The 8,266-nt window shown below is 37.0% G+C and overlaps 1 long non-coding RNA gene across 2 annotated transcripts; it reads left to right on the forward strand.

Moving 5' to 3' along the window:
• The first annotated feature begins 435 nt into the window (after positions 1-435).
• On the forward strand, positions 436-5,142 carry LOC141667690 (uncharacterized). Of its 2 annotated transcripts, XR_012552745.1 has the most exons (5): positions 436-537; positions 1,577-1,779; positions 2,787-2,925; positions 3,221-4,520; positions 4,691-5,142. It is a non-coding gene; the product is annotated as an uncharacterized LOC141667690 (long non-coding RNA). The 2 variants fall into 2 exon arrangements; XR_012552744.1 differs by having other exon boundaries at positions 2,787-4,520.
• Positions 5,143-8,266: the final 3,124 nt, after the last annotated feature.

Raw genomic sequence — 8,266 nt, forward strand, 5'->3', positions numbered from 1 at the left:
GCGGGTATAAAGTGTGTTTAAAAAAATTGTTTTAAAATTTCGGAAGTTACATTTTTATAAACTTCGGGATATTTGTAACATTTTAAGACAATGTTCGTGATTTCCTGAATTTGTTTTAAGTACGGCTCGGTTCGTTAATTGTGTAATGCGGGTACGTGTCGCGTTTCAAAAATGCTATAAAAATTAGAGAAATTTTATTTTATTAACTTCGGGATTTTTAGAAAATTCTAAAACTATTTTAGTTTTATTTCAATGTGTTTTCACCCGCAAAGTATGTAATTAAATCGAGAATAATGATTTAAAACTCGGCTTCCAGATTGGGGAAACACGTGGCAAGTGAATAGAAACTAAATAGAACACGTGTAAGCTGTTGACTTGCAGAAGGGTAATAACAAAATAGGGGATAATTGCAATGAACCTTATCCTTATTTTAACCTTTTAATCTCTTAATTTTTTTCCTTAATCTTTTACAATCTCTCCTCTCCAGACTCGATTTCCTTGTTCCACGCGATATCTCCTCGTTTTCCCCTGTTTCTGGTAAGTACTTTGTCCGTTGCCGCCTTTCTGTTCTCCGGCAAGGTGTGGCGGTGGTGCTGTGCGATTTTGTGTGTATATACGTTCGTATATGCATGTATGCTAGTGTGTAAAGTCAGGCTGGTGGCTGTTAAAGTTACTGCTTAATTTTTCTGTTTTCGGGCCTTTTTCTTTCCGGCTGGCTACTTCATTTTCTTCCGTTTCTTGCTCTGGTTCCCTGTGTGGGCTATACACGCTGAGTGTATGCGGCTTGTGATGATCTATTTTGATTATTTCTGATTTTTTTGATGGATTTAAAGTGATGCAATTTGAATGGTTATTTGGTGAATTATTCGATTAATTTTTATAGATTCGTAGTAAATATTTAAGGTATTTACTCGAATTATTTGGTATTATTTTGTTCGAATAGATTCCCGTAATTATTTGGATTATATCCGAAGGTTATAATATTAATCGGTGAATGTTCGTGATGGAAACCCGAGTTATAAGGGTACCCGCGAATTTTTGCCGCCGTCCGCGATGAGTTTTTATGAGCGGATGGTGGACGGTGATGATATAATTCTGAGTCCTAATATTTTAAAATAAATAAATATAAAATATGAATAATAATTAATAATTGTAATGAAGTTGAAACTTGGGAATGTGTGGAATTTTGATTGTTATGATGGGGTAGAATAGGAGGTTGGGACTTGTATTTGGATTAATTGTGGGTTTGTTGTTGTGATTTAACGTCGAGTTGTTCGACGGGTAGGCCGATAAACAGTGGAGGTGCTGCCCGAATTTTTGGAAATTAAATTCAGAAATTCGGGACATACCCTGTAATTATCGGAACGTCGAACGAGTATAAATAAGTATATATATATATTCTGTGCGGAACCTGATTGTATGTTATGGTGAATGTTTTGTCAAAATCCAGTAACCCTAATTATTGTGTGTGTTATTATAATATGTGTAATTACGAGCCGGGATTTGATATCGAATGGGTAGGTTTTTAGCGGGGATATGTCAAGCATACCTAGACGTCTAACGTAGGGTATTTCAGCTCTGTAGGTATTAGTCAAAGGACTCAAAAAGTGATATCGAACTAAAGATAATCTAGTGATCAGTCGACAAGCACAGTGAGGTTCCTAAGCGAAGGACCTGGGTGTTGAAGTCGGATCCAGGATAGTCAAATAGTAAAGCGATAAAGCTGAGTGTCCCGATTCGGTTCAAGGTCAATCAGAGATAGTTGTATCGCTCTGCAAGGCAAGTATCCCTGACCATTCTTTTATGGTTCAGTATATGTGAATAGCTAAATGTTCAACTTTCATAATGGAACAGAAACGTTTTAAGTTGTGTATCCCCGTAGTTATAAATCACTGTTTTTAATCTGTTTTGGGGAAAAGTAACTTCTGAAAACACCTATCTCTAAACGTGATTTAAATGAAAAGAGTTTTGAATAGTGTGCTGTGACAAAATGGTTTTAAAAAGAGATAGGTGACAGTGATTTTGGAAACTGGATAAAGAGACTATTTTAATCCACCTATGTCGTGGAAGGTTTTGATCCACCTATATCGTGGAAATTTGGAAAGAGGCAAAAAGGGAATTCAGTTGATCTATTGGAGTTGCGTAAGAGGCCTGTTATTCGGTAACGACCCAGCCTGTGGTTGCATAAGAGGCTAATTGGGTTGTGCATCCTGTTTAACCGATTAGTCCAGCGTGGGGGAAAGACCTAGCTAGTCTTTTCCCAAGTTCCGAAACACATTCTATTTTTGGATGGCCGCTAGTCGCTGTCCGGTAAGGGTAGACTGATCAGCTATCTTCACCCATTAAACGTCCAATATATTTGATTGATTCAGTTTTGAAATTGTTTAACAAATCAAAGTGATTTTGAGGTTCCCGGAGAGGAACAAGTTTTATAGGTCCTGTGATGGGACAAGTTTTATGGTTCCCGTAACGGAACAAATGATTTTGGGTCCCCGTAACGGGACATGGTTTTATGGTTCCTGTAGTGGAACGGAAGGTTTGAAAATGGAAATATCATGCTAAAAATTGAACTATGGTTTTTATGCACATCACACGACTGTTGATCTTGTTTTACAGAGCATGCTAGTTTTGATATCCAGTTTATACTTGTTTTACACGTTTCTGGCAAGATATGAATTCTGTTCCTATAACTGCTTTACTTTAAACTGTTTCACTTATTATTCATATAGTGGTGCTGCTGAGCAAGCAATTGCTCACTCTTGCAGAATATTTTATATGTATTGCAGATGCCTAGGTGATTCTTGCGCGGTAGTCAGGGCAGAGTTCCAGCTCCTTTCGAGTCAGACTTCTCTGAGGTAGTTGTGTTCAGACCAGATGAGGTCTGTTGAGTTTGCTGCATTAAATTAGTGGTCAGGATTGTGTAAGGTAATTTGAGTTGTGTTAGTTGTAACCTAAATCATACTTAAACCTGGAAAAGGTCTTGGTAAATGGGTCGTAGTTATGTATTATTAATAACTATAATTGTTATTATTGTTGTTGATGACGTCAACTCCTGACCCCGGGGTTGAGGCCGTCACTGCAAGCAAAACTTCTATTCAAAAGAAGGCAAGTTCTGAAGCTGCTAAAACTTAAAATCTGATAGCAAAAACTGAAACTCAAAATCTGATATCAAGTTCTGATGAGCAAAGTCTGATGAAAAAACCTGATGTTCTGATACAAGGTGAAAGTCAAGATTCTCAAAAGTTCATGCAAACTCTGAAGCTCAAGAGGAAGCAGGCAACAGTCTACTACAAAGATCCCAAGATTCAGACACTTGATGAGAAAATTGCTAGAAGATTATTTTTGAAGCATAATCCAGGAATGGATTTAGAAAATCTCAATCTGAGATTGATCCCAAAGACAAAGGGAAAGGAAAAGTTGATGAACCAACCAAGCCAGTGAAGATGAAAATTCCTCAAATACTGATAAAGCCTGTGTGCAAAATGGTTCAAGTTACTGATGATACTCTTGCTAAAGATGAAGATGTTCAAACTCTGAAAAGAAAGAAGATTACTGAAGAATTCAAGACAACCTCTAACAGAGCTCAAGTTGTTCAGAGTCAAGAACATCAAGCTACAATAGAAACAACAAGTTCTGATAAAGTCATCAAGACATCAACCTGTGACAGTGCTCAAGTTGATTTAGACAAGATGGAAGTAACTGACAAAAAGAAACTTCCGTGGAAAAATGTCAAACCATCAGATCCAAAGAAAAGCCAATTGTTATCTGATTTCATGATTGTTGGATTGAAAGCCAGAGAAGCAAGAGACAGAGCAAGGCTAAGTTCTGATGAAGCTAAGATAAAAACATGAGTTGAAGTGCTTACTAGAGATCTATTTCTATTGATTGACAGACCTCTTGAAGATGTTACACAGCAACACCTTGATAAGGTTATCTCTGTTCAAGTGGTACTGGATGCTCATGACAAGCACAATGTTAAGGAAAATCTGATTCTATTTCTTGAAGATGGAAGGACATATCAGATGGATGACAGGATCAGATGTACTAAACAAATCACTGAAAGAACTTCAATTCTTTCATTACCTTTTAGAGGTAAAGTCTGATATTACCAGGAGATGGTCAAACTTCATATTGAAGACCATCAGAGATAAAGCAAGAATTTCTGGTTCAAGAGTTACAGAATTTATTCCTAATATTGTTGAAGATGATGGAAGTGAAACTCGTATGAGGAAGGATTCTGCTAAGCTTGAAGTGTTACTGAATGAGAAATGTCTGTGCTACAATGAAGATTCTTCTCATCCTAGGGTAATAAGACTGAATGATGGTTTAGAAAGAAACCATATCTCTGCTTTAAGGACTGCAATCTACCAGATTGGAAGTCAGAATGAAGAGATGAAGCAAGTCAAGACTATAATGTCTCAAATCCTGAAAATTAAAGAAGAAAAGCTGATATCAAGCTTTGTCAAGAATCATTATGGATTCAGATTGACTCAGTGAGATTGGTAAAAGCTACAAGGACTGTAAGTTGTATTTAGTTATCTAGTTAAACTCTTATTTGCATTTGTACTTAAAATGTTTTTGACATCATCAAATCTATTAACTTGTATATTTTGCATAATTTACAAGTTGGGGGAGATTGTTAGATATATTTGGGATGTCATGTCTAATATGATTCATGTTTAGTTTTCAGATCTTAACAAGCAGGACATATCAGGACTTACTGAAATCAGGACTTATTGGAATTCAGAACTTAATATCAGAACTTAATATCAGAACTTAAGGTCATATCAGAACTTAAGTGCGGGAAGACTTTCATATAAGGAAGGAAGCTGATTTACAGTAGAAGATCGAGACTAGAATAAAAGAAGATATGCATGGAAAGAGTTAGAGGACTAGAAGACTTGTAGAAGATATCTGATTGATATATTTTTAGAGACAGAATTATATTCCATATCAATTAGAAGTTATCTTGTAACTGTGTACTATATAAACACAGACTAAGGGTTTACACTATATGTGTTATCATTATCGAGAAGATTATACATTGTAACCTAGCAGCTCTTAGCGATATTTGTTCATCACTGAGAGAGAACAACAGTTCATATTGTAACATAGTTTATTCAATATACTTGATCTTTGTTACATACTTGTGTTAAATCGATTTTATTGTATAAACACTGTATTTAACCCCCTTCTACAGTGTTGTGTGACCTAACAGAGTTATTTCTGGAGAAACATTTTCCTCGCTATGTGAAGAACCAAATGCAGATTAAGTTCTTAGAACAGAAGGAGGGGAATATGTCCGTGACAGAATATGAAGCCAAGTTTACTGAGTTGGCTAGGTTTGTTCCAGAACAAGTTGATATCGAAGAGAAACGATCTCAAAGATTTGAACAGGGATTACAACCATGGATACGCAGCCGAGTTGCAGTTTTTGAATTGACAACTTACACCGCCGTGGTCCAAAAAGCCATGATCATTGAAGGGGAAAGTGAAAGGTCCCAAAAGGAAAAGGGTCAAGGAAATTTTCAGTACTGTTGCAGCAGGAAGCCGGGATTTCAATCCCGTACAAATATGAATTTTAAAAGGACAGGACAAGGCAACCAGAGAGCAGGTAATCGTTTCCAAGCTCCCAACCAGCAGGGAATTGTCAGAATCCCAGTGCCGTATTGTAAGATATGTGGTCAGAAACATACGGGCGTCTGTATCAAGGCAAATGTGACATGCTTCAGATGCAAACATAAAGGGCACTATTCTAATAAATGTCCAGCTGGAAGAACATAATTTACTTATTTCCAATGTGGAAAGAAAGGACATATTGCTAGGGATTGCAGAGGACCATTGATGGCAGCTAGTGTTCCTAAAGTGTTGGCATTACCACCTCCACCACAGCATGATCAGCCCAGAGCAAGAACTTTTAACATGACAATGAAGGAAGTTGTGCAGAGTCCTAGTGTGATTGCAGGTACGCTTTCGATGAACTCAATAAATGCAAAAGTATTGATTGATTCTGGAGTCACACGATCTTTTATTTCTGAAGAATTCATTAATAAGATATGTTGTGAAATTGAATGGTTGGGCGAGACGTTAATTATAAATTTAGCGAATGACGACCAAATTCCAGTAGATCGAATATGTCCCGAGTCTGATATCGAAATAGCTGGATATCATTTCTCTGTAGACTTGATTTCTTTCAAGTTAGGAGAGTTCGATGTTATTTTGGGAATGGATTGGTTAGCTTGTCATAATGCTCAGATCGACTGTGCGAACAAGAAAGTGAAATTTTGAACTACAGAAAATACAACGGTAATGTTCAAAGGAGAGAAACAACAAAGGAAATTTCTCACAATAATGCAGACCAAGCGATTGCTATGACAAGGATAAGAAGTTTATCTAGCATATGTATTGGATACCGAAAAGGAAAGTTCCAAGCTAGAAGACATTCCAGTTTTATGTGAATTTCCTGACGTCTTTCTAGATGAACTTCTAGGATTAACGCCGGACCGAGAAATCGAGTTTACGATCGATTTAGCGCCGGGTACAAAACCAGTTTCGAAAGCTCCATATCGGATGACATCGTTCAAAATGAAAGAATTATCAATGCAATTGCAAGATCTTCTAGATATGGGAATCATAAGACCCAGTGTATCCCCATGGGGTGCACCAGTATTGTTTGTGTAGAAGAAGGACGGTAACATGCGACTATGAATCGACTATCGGGAATTGAAAAAGCTGACTATTAAAAATAAATTTCCTTTGCCACGAATCGATGATTTGTTTGATCAATTGAAAGGAGCCGCATGATTTTCCAAGATAGACTTATGGTCTGGATACCATCAACTGAAGATCAAAGCTGAAGATATTGCCAAGACTGCTTTTTTCGTACCAGATATGGACATTATGAATTTCTCGTAATGGCATTCGGTTTGACTAACGCGGCAGCAACATTCATGGATTTAATGAACAGAGTATTTAAGAGGTACTTGGACAAGTTCGTGATTGTATTTATCGATGACATCTTGATTTACTCGAAGACTGAAGAAGAGCATGTTGAGCATCTGAGGATTATTTTGGAAATTTTAAGAAAGGAACAACTGTACGCGAAATTCTCGAAATGCGAATTTTGGTTAAAAGAAGTACAATTTCTCGGGCATATCATTAGCATGGAAGGAATTAAAGTTGATCCAGCAAAAATTAAAGCTCTACTAAATTGGGAAAGGTCAAGGACGCCAACAGAAGTTCGAAGTTTCTTGGGATTGGCAGGTTATTACAGAAGATTCATCAAAGATTTTGCGAAAATAGCAACGCCACTGAGCAAGTTGACTCGAAAAAGTGAAAAGTTCATATGGGATGACAAGTGTGAGGAAAGTTTTCAGGAACTGAAGAATTGGTTAGTAACTGCACCGGTACTTGTTTTACTAGATGAGCATGGAGATTTCATCATTTACAGCAACGCTTCATATTGCGGGCTAGGATGTGTATTGATGCACCATGGTAACGTAATTGCTTATGCTTCGAGACAATTAAAACCTCATGAGCAGAAATATCCTATGCATGATCTGGAATTAACAGCGATCGTATTCGCACTAAAACTTTGGAGACACTATCTCTATGGCGAAAAATGCGAAATTTACATGGATCATAAAATTTTAAAGTATATCTTCACGCAGAAGGAACTTAACATGAGGCAATGACGATGGATATAAATGATCAAGGACTATGATGTTATAATCAGTTATCATCCAGGAAAAGCAAACGTCGTGGTAGATAAACCGAGCCGGAAATAGAGATTGAATTTGTTAACTTCATCTGAAAAATTTGCCAAGGAATTTGAGAAATTGGAAATAGAGATTCGTATTCCAAATGAATCCAATGAAGCTATTCACCCAATGACTTTCCAGCCAGGATTATTGGAAAATATTCGAAGATGTCAAGAAGAAGTGATGGGTCAAGACGATGACAACTTAACGGGAGAAGAAATCATAACTCAGAAGGGTAATGAAGGAATTTTACGCTTCTCATCAAGAATCTGGATCCCCAATGTGTCAGAATTGAAAGAAGAGATAATACGAGATGCTCATAGCTCAAAATATTCCATACATCCCGGAAGTACGAAAATGTACCGCGATTTGAAATTAAACTTTTGGTGGCCAAATATGAAGAAAGAGATAGCAGAGTGGGTAAGTAAATGCTACACATGCCAGCGAATCAAAGCGGAACATCAACATCCAAGTGGATTATTACAACCATTGGATATTCCAAAATG

The sequence above is a fragment of the Apium graveolens genome, chromosome 6 (genome assembly GCF_009905375.1).
Source record: "Apium graveolens cultivar Ventura chromosome 6, ASM990537v1, whole genome shotgun sequence".
Lineage (NCBI taxonomy): Eukaryota > Viridiplantae > Streptophyta > Magnoliopsida > Apiales > Apiaceae > Apium > Apium graveolens.